General features: G+C 41.0%; 1 long non-coding RNA gene across 1 annotated transcript; it reads right to left on the bottom strand.

The window, feature by feature from the left end:
- Window positions 1-3,498: 3,498 nt before the first annotated feature.
- On the bottom strand, window positions 3,499-17,293 carry LOC310674719. Its single transcript, XR_014509734.1, has 3 exons — window positions 16,968-17,293; window positions 14,919-15,041; window positions 3,499-3,662 (listed from the first exon to the last, which is right to left on the bottom strand). It is a non-coding gene; the product is annotated as an uncharacterized lncRNA (long non-coding RNA).
- Between the last annotated feature and the right edge of the window lie 1,967 nt (window positions 17,294-19,260).

A 19,260-nucleotide genomic window follows, 5' to 3' on the forward strand; every position in this document is an offset into this window, starting at 1 on the left:
ACAACCTGTTCAGATATCTTGTTTGCCGCAGCCATTGTGTAGCCTGAAGAGAAACAAAAGCAGCTGACTCCAGGCTGCACAGTTGTGTTTGTGTGTGTGAACTGACCCAAATAAGCACTATGGAGTGGAAAGGGATTTTTAAAAATTCTTTGAGAAGTGGGCTACAAACAAACAAACAAGCAAGCAAGCAAGCAAACAATGAAAGTAGGGACAGGTGGGGTTGGAGACAAGTCCTTGAAGAAAATGTTCATATCCACATCAAATTCTCTCCTCTTGAAGAGCATCATTAACAATGGGAACGCTGATGTAACCTTCACCTTGGTGGCAAGAGTGCTACATCACATAATCAGTTTAGAGAGCATTATTCGTATAACAAGCATCAATAGAGGGAATAGGAGAATATTGCATTAATGGCTAGAAACAGCACACAGACCAACCATAGTCAACAGAAACACCTTTGAAGTTCTGAAATAGACACTTAAGAAAATAAAAGATGGCTTGTTTTCGAGAGCAGTGACGGCTTGGTGGTGAACTTGCAAAATATTTCAGAGTGCGTCTGGATTGTTGTTGATACAATACGTGCAAGATGTTTGTGTGCCGCAGATGTTAGTGACTGGAGTGGATCCATTTGGTAAACCATAGATAAGTTGGGTGGCATCTTGCAGCTTCAGGATACCAAGAGACAGGAAAACGGCATAAATCCAGACTTCCTGAACCATCATTATTCCTAATGAAAATTACCTTTTGGAAACACTTGCTGTTCACTTGGCAGGACACCAAACCAGCAGCCTGCTGCAAAATTTACACCAGTTGTAATTAAACCCCATGTGACTTCAGCCTTAGAAAACAATTTGGTTTCATGAAATAACCTGCACGCATAAGCAATTACACTGTTTGTCCCACTAGCATTATTTGACTCGTAGGTTTCCAGTGCTACAGCTTTGATTTAGAATGTGATCACATTTTGGTCATTCACATATTTCTGTTAATTGGTTGTGCACAAATAATTCCACAGATCAATCCTCCACAAAGGGTTGTTGTGATATACTGGTGTGGGTGCAAACATATGGATAGGCAAAAGGGCCTTCCATGGCAGTTCCCGCACTGCGAAAAGTGAAGCTACAGGGAACCAGGCAGAGGGCCTTCTCGGTAGTGGCGCCCGCCCTGTGGAATGCCCTCAGATGTCAAGGAAATGAACAGCTATCTGACTTTTAGAAGACATCTGAAGGCTGTTCAGGGAAGTTTTTAATGTTTGATGTTTTTAATATTCTGTTGGGAGTCGCCCAGAGTGACTGGAGAAACCCAGACAGATGGGTATACATAATAAATAATAATAATAATAATAATAATAATAATAATAATAATTATTATTATTATTATCCCTCCAATTTCAGAGGCAGTATGGCAATACCAGATGCCTGGTCTGATAAGTGGGGAGAGTGCTGTTGCTTGTGGGCTTACCATAGGAACCTGGTTGACGACTGTGAGAACAAGATGCTGGACTACATGAGCCTTTAGTCTGAGCCAACATGGCTCACCTTACGTTCTTATATGCAAGTGCGCTCCTCAGCAATCAGCCAACGAGAATCCTCTGATCTGTGCAAAAGCATAGATCCACAGATCCTTCCTTCTGATAAGAAGGGGAAGGTCCATGGACATAGGGATAGGTAATCTTTGATGTACCAGTGACTTGATCTAGTTATTATCTTGGGCATAGATTCCCACACTATGGTCCACAGCCTGACCCCCTCCTCTGGCAATCTGCACAGAATTTTGCTTAATGGTTGCCATCAATTTGATTTTAATTAATTTTATAATGAATGTTTTTAGAATGTTGGATTATTTTGATTGTTGTTAGCCGCCCTGAGCCAAGCTTCAGCTGGGGAGGGCGGGATCTAAATAAAATGCCAAACAGTACGACTACGGCAAATAACCTTACTATGGAACGATGCATGCAAATGATTTGGTATATGGCTTTAATGGAAAAATCCACTCTGAGACTAAAATTGCATAAAAAATACAAGCAGACTCTGAGAAATTTACTCAATATGTAAGTAACTGGGACCATCCAAGGGCTCCACCTGCCACGACTGTTATGGATTGACCTTCTGAGATAACTTACGATTAAAAGAACAAACAAACCCAATGTAACACAGAAAATATAAAAACAAAATACAAACAAATAAACAGCTTAACTTTGTTTACCCGACACTTTCTAGGGGGAGGGGAGAGAAGAGTTAATGGACTCTTTTTGTTGTCAAAAATGTAATGTATAAGTACTTTGGAAACCATTGTGTGCAACAAATGTTTGTATATTGAAAAATCATAAATTAAACTTTTATAAAACCAGACAGTGTCTAGCATAGCGCAGTGCAATTGCTAGAATACCCAGAAAAATCATTAAGTGGTCTGCCAAGACCCACCCCTCAGAATTTTCCAAGTAGTCCATGGTCGGGGGGGGGGGGGAGTTTGGAAACCACTAATTTAGGGGCTACAAATATTTATTGATTAACTAGCGATTAGGGAAGTTTTCAATATTTGATGTTTTATTGTGTTTTTAATATTCTGTTGCGAGCCGCCCAGAGTGGCTGGGAAACCCAGCCAGTTGGGTGGGGTATTACTAATGACAACAACAACAACAGGGGGGAATTCTCACACCTGGAAAATGCTTAACTTGTGCAAATATCAACCATCCTGATAGTTGATATAGTGTACTGCTTCTTCATTGATATTCGATCTGCTGATATTCCATCTGCTAGCACTATTTCATGGCCTAGGACCCTCGTATCTACGGGACCGCCGCTCCCGGTATGCTCCACGGAGAGCCTCAAGGTCCATAAATAGCAACACCCTAGTGGTCCCGGGCCTTAAGGAAGTTAGATTGGCTTCAACCAGAGCCAGGGCCTTTTCAACACTGGCTCCGGCCTGGTGGAATGCTCTGTCTCATGAGGGCACTGCAGGATCTGATTTCTTTCTGCAGGGCCTGTAAGACAGAGTTGTTCCACCTGGCCTTTGGCTTGGAGCCAATTTGATTCCCTCCCCCTCTTTCTTTTTCCTTTTTCCTTTCTCCTCCTGTGATGAGGCTGCATTTTAATGTTTTAATGTTTCAATATTTTAATTGTTGTATTTTAATCTTGTTTTTAAGTTGTATTCATTCAACTTGTTTTTATTATTGCTTGTTAGCTGCCCTAGGCCTGGCCTTGGCTGGGGAGGGTGGGGTATAAATAAAAATTATTATTATTATTATTATTATTATTATTATTATTATTTCAGAACCACCTAGCTTGTTTTTCTTCCTCCTGTTTCAATCAGTCACATGGGCAATTCCTCCCTCTCAAGTTACTCTATAGCGATCAAGATGATGTCACCATGACACTACATCTGTCATACCATGATTCATCAGCTGCTAGAAATCACAGCCAATCAGACGTTGCTATGTCATGGAGGGCAAATTAAATAAATATCTGAACATTTTTGCGAAGAGTGTGTCAAATCACCTAAAAGAAAATGATTTAAAGGGAGGGGGGAGGTGAATTAGTGTCAGCTCAGTCCTGACTGTAATAAATACCAGCTTTCCCTCTGAAGGTTCTGAAGAAAAATGGCTGAAGCCAATGGTTTAGTTCTTTATCCCTCTGAATCCTGCATGCATCAGGACTTCTTTTCTATGATACAAGAATATACCCAGGCATATCACATGTTTGTCGCTATCAATCAGTGGGCATAGAAAGTCTTGATGGGAGTTGACATACCTATGTTACTGTAATCACTCACGCATTGGTGAGAGGAGCAATTTGCAACAGGCTAAAGAATATGTCTGATTATATAGGGATTTTTTTCAGTTGCAAAGTGGGGAGCTGAGACTGGAAGTCAGGCTGCATAATGAGTAAGGATGCTGGGGGAATTCCCTGTTTGTGAACTGACCAGATCTGTGCCTCCCAAACTAATGTGTGGGTCTGAGTGTAGTCATCCTTTGGATTTTGCATTTCTCTGTATTTTCATAATGCACTGTAGAAGAAGAGTTTGGATTTGATACCCCGCTTTCTCACTACCCGAAGGAGTCTCAAAGCGGCTAACATTCTCCTTTCCCTTCCTTCCCCACAACAAACACTCTGCGAGGTGAGTGGGGCTGAGAGACTTCAGAGAAGTGTGACTGGCCCAAGGTCACCCAGCAGCTGCATGTGGAGGAGCGGAGACGCGAACCGGGTTCCCCAGATTACGAGACTACCGCTCTTAACCACTACACCACACTGGCTCTCTTTAAAAATACAAGTTTTACAATAAGGTATTTAGAATGGCTTATTCTGAGAAAGAATTGATTTAGAAAGGTATGTTTTGTTTAAAAGTTTGTTCAAAATAGTATTTAATTGTGTTTAAATATGAATTGTTTGAATACTTAAAAAAAAATATCTCAGATTAAACCAGAAAGAGGAGGAATGGCTATATAAATGAATATATGCAAAAGTGATATGGACCAAACTAGACTAGTCCATCCATTCAAATGGACTGTCAAAATGGTTAGAGGCTGGAAAGAGAGAAACATGCATGGGCTGAAATGATCAAAATAGGTACAGCTAGTAATCTAATAGGCTTCATTGGGGCACAGAAAAAAAGAATTTAATAGGGAGTAAATGGCTAGGCTTTAAAAATTACTTAGCTACATTAATTTCCTTTCAGTGGAATATCATTGTTTTCACAATGGACTACAAAGGACCCGTTGGTCTCTCTGAATGATACATCCAATACAATATTGTTATTAATTTAAATCCTAAATGTACAGCTTGATGTTATTCATTACAAGAGTGGCAGTTAATTTTCTTAGCTTTTAAAAAAGTTCTTTTCAAAGGGGTAGGAACAATATGCTTTTTAGAAACTACTGTTCAAAATAGAAATCTAAGCTATTTCAGCAAGTTTATATATAAAAAAGGACCCACCCACATACAATGTGTATTCACTTAAATGGCTTCTTAAGAGGAGTCAAGTGTGTTTATCAAATGAACGGGCATTTCAGTCTTTCTCCTGCACATTCTGTTCGTTATACTACAGTGATTTTGAAGTAGGCATTCCGTTTTATTATCTTCCAAAGCAACTACTCTATTCCAAACTTAAAAATGGAAAGTGTAATGCTGGTGGTCAACAAAAGAAGGGTAAAGTCTCTCTCAAGGCAAATCTTTAAAAAATGTAGTATAAACACTGGCAATTGGGAAACACTGGCCTGTGAGCGCTCCAATTGGAAAACAGCCTTTACCAAAGGTGTCATGGGCTTTGAAGACACTCGAACTCAGGATGAAAGGGAGAAACATGCTAAGAGGAAGGGAAGGCACATTTGGCCAACCCTCACCTTTATCAACTCCCACCTGGAAACAGATGTCCCCACTGTGGAAAGACATGTGGATCCAGAATTGGCCTCCACAGTCACTTACGGCCTCAGTGTTAAGATAATGTTTATGGAAGAGAATGCTACGAGTGATCTCCAAAGAAGAAGAAGATTCTGAAGTAGGCATTCAGTTTTATTATAAGGAGGGTGGCGTATACTATAAGGAACATTGGCATTATCTATCATCTATCTATCATCTATCTATCTATCATCTATCATCTATCTATCTATCTATCATCTATCATCTATCTATCTATCATCTATCTATCATCTATCTATCTATCATCTATCTATCTATATCTATCTATCTATCTATCATCTATCTATCTATCTATCTATCATCTATATCTATCTATCTATCATCTATCTATCATCTATCTATCTATCATCTATCTATCTATATCTATCTATCTATCTATCATCTATCTATCTATCTATCATCTATCTATCTATCATCTATCTATCATCTATCTATCTATCATCATCTATCTATCTATCTATATCATCTATCATCTATCTATCTATCATTCTATCATTCTATCTATCTATCTATCATCTATATCTATCTATCTATCTATCTATCTATCTATCTATCTATCTATCTATCTATCTATCTATCATCTATCTATCTATCTATCTATCTATCTATCATCTATCTATCTATCTATCTATCTATCTATCATCTATCTATCATCTATCATCTATCATCTATCATCTATCATCTATCATCTATCATCTATCAATCTATCTATCTATCTATCATCATCTATCTATCTATCTATCTATCTATCTATCTATATCTATCTATCATCTATCTATCTATCATCTATCTATCATCTATCTATCTATCTATCTATCTATCATCTATCTATCTATCTATCTATCTATCTATCTATCTATCATCTATCTATCATCTAACTAACTAACTAACTAACTAACTAACTAACTAATAGCCCACATTTCAGGGCAAAACCCTCCCAAAGTGACTTACAAAGAAGAATGAAACTTCTTATACATAGCAGGATAAGAATCTGCCTGACATGAGACCACATGAGACCACACGGCTTGCAGTGCGTACACTGGCTGGCAGCAGATATAAAGGGTTTCTGACAGGGTCTCTCTTAGTCTCTACCTGGAGGTGCTGTGGATTGGATTTGGGACCTTCTGAATGCAAAGTAGATTCTCGTCCACTCTGCTACACCCCTTCTATATAATTTAGCTTCAGGGATCCTATGCTTCCAAATCAATTTCTAAAATGAATTTGTCTGCATTGCTTCCAGGCCAAGCCCCTAGCAATCTTATTTCTAACCACACACCTTTGATTTGTTCTGCCATGCTAAACCACCAAAGTTCTTCCCAGGGCCGGATTTAGGTTTGATGAGGCCCTAAGCTACTGAAGGTAATGGGGCCCTTTATATGTCCAGCTGTCCTTTGTCAACAACAAATTGTCACTGTTTTTTGTGTTGAATACATGCTATATAGTAATTTATGGACCTAATAGGTATCTAAAGCCATTTGCACATAACAAATTATGTATTTTATCAAAGTAATTGATACAGAAATGAGAAATCCAATGATATTTTCGGGAGCAGGCTAGCAAGCGGGGCCCATTGCTTACATCATAGGAGCCTACACAACACAAAACACTGTTGCTGTATGTAGGCTTTATTTTATTTGTTTTTTATCTTATATTTTGGAAATGTACATCGTTTTCCCCCCTGTATTTTTTGGGGGGCCCCCCAAGAGAGTGGGGCCCTAAGCTATAGCTTGTTTAGCTTATACGTAAATCTGGCACTGGTTGTTCCCAGTCCTTGCAGCAGGGGTCAGGTACATTTTCGGCCCCAGGGCCACAGTCTCTCATAAACAACCTTTCGGGGCCTGCATGCTGATGTTGGTCATGGCTAGAGGCAAATGTGGGCATAGCCAGAGACAGAAGTGGGCAGAGCAATGGCTAAAGCTCTTACAGCTGCCTGCATTCCAGCTATGCAAAAGTCAGGTATGTTGGTGTTTAGAGTTAGCATTCTCACAGAAGACGAATCCCTTTTTGGAGAACACACTTTTCCCTGGATATAATCACATAGAGACTCTGAGTTTAGGAAAACAAGAAAGCCATCATTTTTGCAGGAAGTAGGTGTTTGACAGAAAAGATCCTTGTTCTAATTAACTAAGGAGGAGAGGCAAAGATGCTCTTTAATCTAAGGAGGAGATGCTCTTTAATCCCAGGAGAAGACACACACAAAGACATTGCCTCTCCTTAGGTAAGAATGAGGAAGAAGGAAGTACGAAATGAGGTCAGCAACTTTGTTGGTCAACACAAGAAGGAAAGGCTAGAGTTTCCTTTCTATCAACCCTTTCCATGCAGGTATGTCACACTACACGGCAAGCTGAGTTACATCTCAACACTGCCAACAAGAAATTTCTACACTCTCACACACCTCCATTCAGGCAAAGAAGGACACATTCTACTTGGACAAAATCTTTCAGGGGAGGTACAGGATAGAGATGGCTAGGAGGGGGCTTGGGGAGGGGGAGGTGTAGCCTCAAGGCAATCTGGAGGGCTAGACAGAGAGACCTTGAAAGCGGAATTTGGTCTCTAGGCCCTACCCCTGCCTTATGCCTTTGAGGTGTCTACAGCCACCCAGCTGTGCCATCTCTTCATCACATATGCGAGGTGCACTGTAGGGGACAAATTCAAGCTGGTTGAAAGCACTTGAAAAAGGAGTGGAGCAGGGGCAGTGAGGGCGTGTGGCTTCAGGAATCCCTGGAGCCCCTGAGCCTGAGGTTACCCACCCCTGTCTTACATCATGGGAGATGAGTGCTCCAAAGGAGGGTCACAGCAAGGTTATACTATGCTATGTAAATGGCAGTCTTCCGTCATGAGACGCTCTCTCCAAGGCACTGTTATAGGCAGAGGTGGATCCACTCTAAAGGCTCAGCACATGTATTAATGACAGAATCCATGTCTCACAGTCAGAACATCAACCGGTATTTCTTTATCTCTCCCCCCACCTCCAATTCAATGCTTGGGAAAGAATTATTGAAATGAGACTGGGAGCAGATGAATACCCTGAACGTGCTTCAGCCCATTACTTTCTGTTAGACCATTTGCCTTTAACTCTCACTTGAGCGACTGTTCGGCAAAGTTAATAGCCGCAAGCTCTTCGGGGAAGGTTTATAAAACCATGTCCAAGAAAATAAATAGAATGAATGAGCAATCTCTGGAGAAAGCCTTGACATTTAAGGAGAGAGAAAAAAATGTAAATGTGTTCCAAAAGTATCTGCTATGAAAGAACATGGGGGAGGTGGGATGTGATGGTGTATTTTTATTTTATTTTATTTTATTTTATTTATGTTTTTGCAGCAATTAAAAGAGAGGATCAGTTTCCCTCCAGGGAACCCCACCCAAACCAAGATGCGTACTATATACAGGAACCAAAACACGTCTGATCCGAAGTTTCTCTGCTCATAAGTTTCTTATCACACCCTGCCTGCATTTCAATGCACTTCTGCCGCTGTAGAATCAATGGGCTTTGATATGTGGAAAGCTGGAGAACAGCTTTGAACTCCACTGAACCCAATTATATCTGGCCATTTAAAAGTGCCACCGCTTGGTGATGGTAGGATTCTGCTCTTTGAACTAAGAAACAGAGTTCAAGGCCTACTTTGAGTGCAGCAGCAAATTCATACTCCATCGGGGTATTGCTTTCTCAACTGAACTGGAGTCAGGAAAGGGAATGTGAACGGGGAATTGCATGCATTAACATAAAGGTGTTGGGGCAACCGAAGTGAGGGAAATGGAAAACTCTTTAAGAGTTATTTCTAAAGAAACTTTTGGCTGCTTAAACCCTGAAGCCTTAGAAAGCTGTGCCTCTCCGAGTGCTTAAAATATTGGAATTAGGCAGTCATCCTGGGACAGGCCTCCTAGGGCCAAATTGGACATCCTGGGTGGTTCAAGTGGCAGGCTCAAATCTGATGTACTGTGAACACAATGTACTACCCACAGTAGTCACATGTCCCCCCCCCCAGCATGCCATAGTAAAGGTATGGGTGGGCTGTTTACAAGCAGTGAGTGGGCAAGTGAGTCAGCCTCTGGAAGCCTCATTTGTGACAGATGACAAGCGCAGGCAGTTTGTGCGGGAGGAGGGCAGTAGATATCTTCACATTTTAGGATCAGCCAATTTGTAGTTACAGTACTTAAAGTATCCATCCTGCTTTTCTTTACAAAATAGATTTAAAGCAGCTTACTGAGACATTTTAAAAACACAAAATACAAGAAGAGTAAATACGAAGTAGCAAACAAGAGGATGTTCTGCAACAGTGTTGAACATTTCATTTACATTGATTTGACTTTGGAGTTGTTTAAAGTGAAGAACCTAAGCATTCTTGGAGAAGAAATACCAAATATCTAGGATGGTTAGTTTCTTGGGAAAATCCAAATAGGTGCAGTGGTCTGGTTCTTTGGGCTGACTGGCTTCTCTGCTCTCTAGACCAAGCTTATTTAACAGGTTTCTTATCTCTATTTGGTAGAGATCAAAGAGAGAGCTGGAAGTGACTTGAGAGAGGTTATCACTTTCCATGGTGTATACCAGAGTAGACAATGTGGTGACCTCTAATTGTTGTTGTTGTTGTTTAGTCGTTTAGTCGTGTCCGACTCTTCGTGACCCCATGGACCAGAGCACGCCAGGCACTCCTGTCTTCCACTGCCTCCCGCAATTTGGTCAGACTCATGTTTATGGCTTCGAGAACACTGTCCAACCATCTCGTCCTCTGTCGTCCCCTTCTCCTTGTGCCCTCCATCTTTCCCAACACCAGGGTCTTTTCCAGGGAGTCGTCTCTTCTCATGAGGTGGCCAAAGTATTGGAGCCTCAGCTTCATGATCTGTCCCTCCAGTGAGCACTTAGGGCTGATCTCCTTCAGAATGAATAGGTTTGATCTTCTTGCAGTCCATGGGACTCTCAAGAGTCTCCTCCAGCACCATAATTCAAAAGCATCAATTCTTCGGCGATCAGCCTTCTTTATGGTCCAGCTCTCACTTCCATACATCACTACTGGGAAAACCATGGCTTTAACTATATGGATCTTTGTTGGCAAGGTGATGTCTCTGCTTTTTAAGATGCTGTCTAGGTTTGCCATCGCCTTTCTCCCAAGGAGCAGGCGTCTTTTAATTTTGTGACTGCTGTGACCTCTAATCAGGGATGGACAAAAGTGTCCATTTTGATTTCCCTCAATTTCCAGTCTTAAGTTTAGTATTCTACATTTCCACATCAGTTTGCAATTTTTTATTTTTTTAAAAAAATATTAAAATTCAGCAGCATTTTGTATATATTTTTGTAAAGCAATTTTCCCTAATATGATGAATTGTTGTATGCTATTTTCACTTGTATATGCAATGTGCCCAATTATATGCATTTTTGTCGCCATTACTGGGCTGGAGATCTGCAAGATTTGGAGAAGTGCAAATTTCAAAGGCTGGCTCTGTTTTGGGTTGCCTATTGTTTCAGTAGGCTCACCTTCAAATGTGAACTGAATTTCTCCATCACTGCCTACAACCCTTACCTTTCCTGATCATTAACCACGCCTGCAAGTTGGAACCAAACAACTTCTAGAAGGCACCACACTGGCTCCCCCTGCTGTATATACACGTTTCATTTATCTGTCTGTTGCCTCTGGTCAAACAGGTTTTTCAGATAATACAGAAACCTGAAAAACCTGCTTATCTGAGGTATCAGCAAAATCAGCACATAGTCTGAACTTCCCTACAATCCTTCTCTCAAACTGCCTTCAAGTCTCAGGGGTAAAGCGACTGCCTGCCTCCAGCTACTGGTTGGGTAAACATGACTGGGGAATGTTTACTTCCCCAGCTGCATTTCCTGCTTTTGCAGCCCTGGACCATTTCACAACCAATTTCAGGTGTGACATTTGAGTTCCACTTTTCATTCTCCTCCCTGGCCGGCCATTCCTGACACTTTCCTCCTGCACATTAAATTGGTATAAGAATGCATTATTTAAAGCCTTTCCTATCTCTGCGCTGTGGAGATAAAAGCACAGGCTTTCCTTAGGAAAAACAAAACAAAACAAAAGCCTTGCGACGACATTCAATTGCTCTAATAAAGAAAAAATATATAATGCCTGTCTTTGGGCTGCTTATCCTCAGAGACAGTTTGCACGAGAACAAGTGAGAATGACTTGAGGTAATATTCCCCTAGCCCTCGCTGCTGCTTCGGAGGATGGTAAAAGCCACTGAGGCATATTATGTCCACACTTTGCTGTGTGAATTCGCCAGAAGGGTTGTGAAATGTTTCCAGAGCAACCAAGTGTCTTGCATAAAACTCTCCTTCTCAGTGTGGATAAAGGAGCTAAAAGTATTAGTGAGCATTTCAAAGATTTATGCGCCTTTCCTGCTTTCTGCTGTTGTGTGCTTGAAGGAATCATTCATGCTTGACAGCAGGCCAGAAGTTAGTGGAGGAGGGAGGAACCCATCATTTTATAAGTTGTGTTGTGCATCTAGTTGGCTGATTGTCTCTGTCCCAAACCTCCATAATAATAATAATAATAAGTTATTATAACTTTTTCTTTAAAAAAAAAACCCTGTAATATCCTGCAGTAACTACCTCAGGTGGGATTATGAGACACGTATCAAGAAAGGAGGTCTTATGGTGGTTTGAAGTTGCAATTTGGTGCGTCATTATAAATGCCAAGTGGAGAATTTTCACAATTTACAACAGCACCTCCCTTTCACCGATTAAGGAAGCATTGTACTTAATGGGGGGTTGGCTCTCATATTCCTGAATGGCGAGGGTCATTGATATGATCATACATCGCCCTCAGTGACATCTAAGGGGCTACATGTCATCATGACATAATCACTTCTTCTTCGGCAATCACTCATAGCCGAGTAAGATTGTCTTCCATAAACACGGTTTTAACAATGAGTCCATAAGTGACTGTGGAGGCCAATTCTGGATCCACACATCCTTCCACAGTGGGGACATTAGTTTCCGGGTAGGAGTTGATCACGGTGTGGATTTGCCAAACTTGCCTTCATCTTAGCACGTTTCTCCCTTGCGTCCTGAGTTCAAGTGTCTTCAAAGCCCATGACACATTTGGTAAAGGCTGTTCTCCAACTGGAGCGCTTGCAGGCCAGTGTTTCCCAATTGTCGGTGTTTATACTACATTTTAAAAAAATTGCCTTGAGGCAGTCTATAAACCTCTTTTGTTGACCACCAGCATTACACTTTTTAAAGTTCGGAATAGAGTAGCTGCTTTGGAAGACGATAATCAGGCATCAGCACAACAGGAGCTGTCCAACGAAGTTGATGTTGAAGAATCACACTGGTGATCTTTGCTTCTTCCAGTACACTTAGTTCACCTGTCTTCCCAAGTGATGTGGAAAATTTTTCGGAGACAAGAAAAGATGCTGTACCCAAGAAGGAAAAAATGGCACTAAAGCCACGAGCAGGCATGAAAAGGGTGAATATTCTCAGCATTAATAGAAACTTGGAAATACTGCAGATCCCCTAGGTTCTGTTTTTGCGTGCGCACGCACACACGCGCACACACACACCCCAACTGAAAACAGGCAAACATTTGGCAAAGTCCTCTAAGGGCTGCTTCACACAGTACAGTTTTCCTTATCACAAGCAATCTGATGTATCACTGCAGTTTCTAGTGGGCAAAATAGCAAGTGCAGAAAAAATGTACTACTGTGATCATGGACATTTCTGTGGGTTGTATTCAGGTTATCGCGTCCATGTGAGCACCATCATATGCCATACTATAGAGAAGAGGAGAAAAGTAGAAATAATATAGTGTGCACTTGCTCAGAATTATTATCCAATGGCAAAAATGCAGTGATATTCAAGACACTGAACTTAATAAAAACATTTGCTATAGCAATAAAAGGTCAAATCAGAACAAGGTTGCACTCAGTTTCTGCACCACATGAAGTTATTTAATGAGTATTTTTTTAATTTAAGAAAAGACTTAAAGGTGGACGGCTGAGTGACTGACAGGTTCTAATAATATCATCTCTACAGTCTTGTTAGGGGTATAAGAGATTAACAAGCACCTAGTTAGAACTGTCACTCAAAAAAATAAAAAAAAGGAAATCAAATGTTGAACATGAAAATCAGAATTCTAGGGGATGACATTCACTGATCATTTACTATTGTTTTTCCATTGACCATAGTCAGTTGAAAGTTGTCACTTAACCACAATAGCCACTTGAAAGGATCCTGCGTAGGCGTTCAGGCTTATGGAATGGTTCCAGCAATCTGATCAGTTGAGTCTTAAGGCCGACAGTACTTTTCTGGATTTCAGCATGGTAGCAGGCAGATTAGAAATATTTGGCTCACAGCTCACTGCATCGTTCAGCAATCACACAGGGCCTTTTAAAGCCACAACTACTATTCAGGAAGCTGTTTGTTTTTGTACCTCAAAATCGGTTTGGATGACTTAGGTAACAGGTGCCATCAAAATTTTGGCTTCTCTGGAGAATTCGTGTGGATCATTGTAGGGAATGGTTGCAGATCAAGCACCAAAAGGAAAGATAAATAAATAAATGCCATTTCCTTGTGCATCCAAACTAAAACATAAATCTACTTGTAATACCACAAGCCCATTTTGTATCAAAAAAGGGATATTTCATGAATTAACTCCAATCTCCTTGAATTTCCTCAAATTTTTACAGTTTGATGATGTTGTTGTTGATGTTCTGCCTTTCCCTTTCCCTTCACTGGTGAAAGAGTCGCCTCAGATTAAGTTGAAGCTGCATGTTCCCTTTGTTTTCCTGTTTTGTTCACTGCTCCACCTTGATTATTTTTAGACTCACTGACTCACTGTGCAAAGCGTTCAGATAACCAGATGACCATAAGCATGTGCCACTGCTAAGTCTAGCTTTACAATGATAATTTCCCTCTCCACATGCCTTCCATTTTCAAAAGTACCAAACAAAAGCAATTTCTCTGCCCCCACCTCTCTCACACAGTCGGTTCCACTAGCTTCTCACTAACAGCTGAGATGCTACTGGTATTTTAAACCCCACCTCCCCCTAATGAAAACCTGGCCACTGCCTTCCTGAGTTGTGAAGAAGGAATAATTACATTTGCACTGTCTGCTGCAGCAGGGTTCTTACTTTGGCTAGTACCCTACTTTATTGCATACTTAATGTACCGAATCCATCCCTGAGCATATAATTAGAACAGCTAGGGGTATTCTGGTAACATTGCCCATATAATTTGTGCCTTGCTTAGCTGTAATTGAGTAAACATCAGATATTATTGAAGGGGCCTTTTATACACAGATTTTCAGGCTGGATAAACATGAGAACATGAAATCAAGACTCTCAACTGCATGTCATGCAAAGGATATTCTGAGTCATTTTCTCCTTAATGAGAAAAATGAATCAAGTCCAGCCAGTCTCATTTTCAAGCAATTTTACAGTCTGGGCTATTTGTAATCCAGTTTTCTGGAAAAAGGACCAATTTTAGGTAATAATTTACAAATCATCAGACCTAATTCCTTTTAAAATGATATGCTATATTACCTGAGGTCTGGTTGGCCTTCAGATAGCAGAATGGCAAGAGATGTGAACTTATCTGCCACCTCCCAAATCTTGGTGTAGAGAAATCACCATTCTCAGGAAGGTGCTCTGTCGCCCAGACAGCAGCTTAGGAAGTGAAAATGATACTATAATGTAAACTTCATTTGAACACCAGGAGAGGACAATAAGAGCCATCAGAGTTAGATCAGGGATCAGTTCTGGTCACCTGACCTCAAAAAGGATATTGTAGAACTGAGAAAGTTTCAAGGGGATGGAGTAGCTCCCTTATGAGGAAACATTGCAGAGTTTGGGTCTTTTTAGTTTAGGAAAAAGGTGAGTCAGAAGTGATATGATGGGAGTTTATGAAATTGCACATGGCATAGAGAAAGTGGAGAGAAAGAAGTATTTCCTCCTCCTTCATAACACTAGAACTTGTGGACTTCTGATGAAGCTGAATGTTGGTAGATTCAGGACAGATACAAGAAAGGAAATTCTCTCTGCTTGCAGACTTTCCACAGACATCTGGTTGACCACTGTAAGAACAGGATTTTGAACTAGATTAGCCATTGGCCAAGCTTTCTGTTTAAGAAAAGCTTAAACCTCATTGGTGACCAATAACAACAACAACAACAACAACTTATACCACACCCATCTGGCTGGGTTCCCCAGTCACTCTGGGCAGCTCCCAACAGAATATTAAAACCATGATAAAACATCAAACATTAAAAAACTTCCCTAAACAGGACAGCCTTCAAATGTCTTCTAAAAGTTAGATAGTTGTTTATTTCCTTGACATCTGATGGGAGGGCGTTCCACAGGGCAGGCGCCACTACCGACAAGGCCCTCTGCCTGGTTCCCTGTAACCTCACTTCTCGCAGTGAGGGAACCACCAGAAGGCCCTCAGAGCTGGAACACAGTGAACAATGAGGGTGAGGATGCTCCTTCAGGTATACTGGGTGGAGGCCATTTAGGGCTTTAAAGGTCAGCACCTACACTTTGAATTGTTCTCGGAAACACACTGGGAGCCAATGTAGGTCTTTCAGGACCGGTGTTATATGGTGTGTGTGGCCACTTCCAGACACCAGTCTAGCTGTCACATTCTAGATGCCGCTTCAAGATGTTATGGGAAACTTTCCCATCAGTCAGTTGTCAGGGACGTTGGGAGCTGTAGTCCAGTAATATTTGGAGGAGCATATGCTTAATCTATCTTCTCATAAATATCAGTCTTCGGGTACAAGACATTGTGTTGTTGGAAACCTCCCACAGCATCGGGGTTTTTTCCTCTTATGCTAAGAGGGTAAGGAAATAATGAGGGTGATGAACCCTTATCATTCCGAATGGTTAAACCTGCACAAGTATTTGTCAACAAGTTTGCAAGCAGGTGGATCCTTATGTGTAAGAATGCTTCCTTTGCTGTCTGAAGGAAAATTCACAAAACATTTTTTCACCTGCAGAAAGTCCTTATGATGGTGACATTTCCTGGGAATTGTAACATGATTACATGAGAGGAGCATGTGACATGGTGGTTAAGAAACCAAAGTGTAGAAGTCCCTGGCACAAATCACAGCTTAGACTGCATAACATCAGGCCATTCTCTCACTTCTCCTCAGCCCCACCTCTCTTAAATGGGAAGATAAAATTATATTAGCACTATGTATCAGACTGTGTTTCATCTTGCCCTTTGGAAAATGGCATATGGGGGAGTCATGATCACAACAAGTGTTGGAAGCATTCACGAAACCCATTCATCACAATAAATTTCACAATAAAGTCAGCTTGCTTTTCGCCACAAAGAAACCCATTAAGTGAGTACGTACTTTGATTAACAACAGAATGGCATTAAGATTTGCAAATGAGCCTCTTTCTGAAAACTACATAACACAAAACTGAATCAGCTCCTGCATGCGCTAAAACTGAACCAAGCTCCAAACAAACAAAAAGACCTACAATCTTTAATCACTTTCAATATACATTGGCGATGTAACTGAAGCCAACTATAAACAAGTATTATTATAAACAAGTAACCAAAGGCACAGTCCTACATCAACTTACCTGGAAGTAAACCCCCTTGGATTCAATAACAACAACAACAACAACAATTTTTTTATTTATACCCCGCCCTCCCCAGCCAAGACCGGGCTCAGGGCAGCTAACATCGAATATAAATACAGTAAAAACATTAAAAACAAACAACAAACAAACAGTTGATTAAAATATAAGTTAGAATACAGCTTAAAATGCAGCTTAAAATGCAGCCTCATTTTAGTGGTAGCCTATAAATCAAAGCCATGAGGGGAGAAAACGTCAAATATTCACCGGTGCCAACTATCCATGCTGGTCTACAGGCCAGCAAAAAGAGCTGAGGGAAAATTTATATACAAAATCCTATATAAATAAATAAATAAATAAATAAATGAGAAATAAATGGAGGGGGGTAGACTGAGTCCAGCCCAAAGGCCAGGCGGAATAGCTCCGTCTTGCAGGCCCTGTGGAAAGATGTCAAATCCTGCATGGCCCTAGTCTCTTGTGACAGAGCGTTCCACCAGGCCGGGGTCAGAGCTGAAAAGGCCCTGGCCTGGTTGAGGCCAGTCTAACCTCCTTGGGGCTTGGGACTTCCAAAGTGTTGTTATTTATGGACCTTAAGGTCCTCCGCGGGGCATACCAGGAGAGGTGGTCCAGTAGGTACGGGGGTCCTAATAAAAAGTTACTTCTCGGGAGATACGTGTATGATTGCATTATAAGTCTGTTGCAAACACTAGGCAGTAAGTCTCACTGAACACACTAGTATTTCTAAGGATATATGCTTAGGATTGTGCTGTAAATCCAAATTTGTCTGTTTTTGAACCTGAGACTTGAAGTAACATTTCTTGGAAATGCGAGAAGTACAAAGAAGTACAAAGCTTCTTTGGATACATAGAAGTGCAAAGCTCCTGTGCCTTTCATAGTTGTGTGGAAGCAGGAACTTCAAGAGGAGCAGTTCCCCACCCACCCTGAATCCCTGCAGCCCTTTCTCATGCTGCTAAAATCTGATCAGTCTGGCTTACAGAAGCACAGTACTCAGATGAAAATTAGATTTTATTTTACAGGAACTGCATATAGGTGGGGGGAAAAGAGAATGAATTTAGTATAGAATTTTAAACTGCAAGCTTTGATAAATTTGCTAATACTGTAAGTGCTAAAACACCAGTTTTCGCAAATCGCCCACACATGTATGCATGCAGAGGATGTGTGTACATATTTTAATGAAGACATATACCAGCTCCATTAAATAAATTGTATAGGAGGCAGCAATCTACTGTCTCAAACTATTGTACTGGAATCTGGCAGTGGGTGGATGAAGAGGACTAGCTGTGGGGCAGGGGAGTTGCAGTGGGGGGAGCATTATGCACCCTTCCCCTCTTTTTTCAGCTTCCAATTGCCCCTTTCTGTCATTGTTTTTCAGTAGAATCAGGGGTCTTCTTCTCGTATGTGATTGACTGTAACATGTAGCCTGTCCCCAAGTGCGTTTACAGTCTGTGTTTGACATCCAAGCCCCCAACAGTAGTTATCAGTTGAGCAGGAGGAAGAAATTGAATCGACTGTTCTCCTGGATTAACTCCATCATGGTGTCATGAACAACATAAATCCAAGTGAACCAAAGATTCCATCTGAAAGAACAGAAATAGTTCTGTGAAATGCTAGTTATTTTTAAAAAAGCAAAAGCCAGAAGACCCTTTGTAGGGGCTGGAAGGGGAGCACTTTTCTTCCTACTTTTTAAATTTGTAGTCTTAAAGCTGTACATGCCAAGCACCCCCCCCTCCAAGAATCATGGGAACTGTAGTTTAGGGTGCTGTGAATTATAGCTTTGTGGTTATTGTGCTTGTACTGCTGTTCTTTGTAAGTATATCTATATCAGCCTACAAGTTCCATCAGCACCAGACAGCACATGTGGTCCAAAACATCTGGCGGTTACCAGGTTAACTACTGCTGGTATATACAACAGATTAACATTGCTACCTGCATTTTTGAACTCTCCTTGGGGTCATGGCTCCAGGGGCCACCACAATGAGCCCCTGCACCTCCCGGCTCACCAGTGCAGTTTCTCTTACACACAGTTTCAGAAAAGTGGCGTTGGAAGGGGGGTCATCTGCTTCTCACCCTTCTCCTCTTCCCTCTCAATGCACTGGAAAGGAAAGCGATGTTAGGATCAATAGGAGAATAAATTGCCGCACGGTCTTTATTGTGAAGGCAAGATTTCTACAGAAAATCCTTGTAATCAGAAAAAGAGGGAAGATGAGATTAAACTGATTAAACTGAGAAAGTCAAAAAAGGACAACTTGAAAGATTAGCTCTAGGACGGCTGAAA

The sequence above is a fragment of the Podarcis tiliguerta genome (assembly GCF_965153285.1).
Source record: "Podarcis tiliguerta genome assembly, chromosome: 3".
Classification (NCBI taxonomy): domain Eukaryota; kingdom Metazoa; phylum Chordata; class Lepidosauria; order Squamata; family Lacertidae; genus Podarcis; species Podarcis tiliguerta.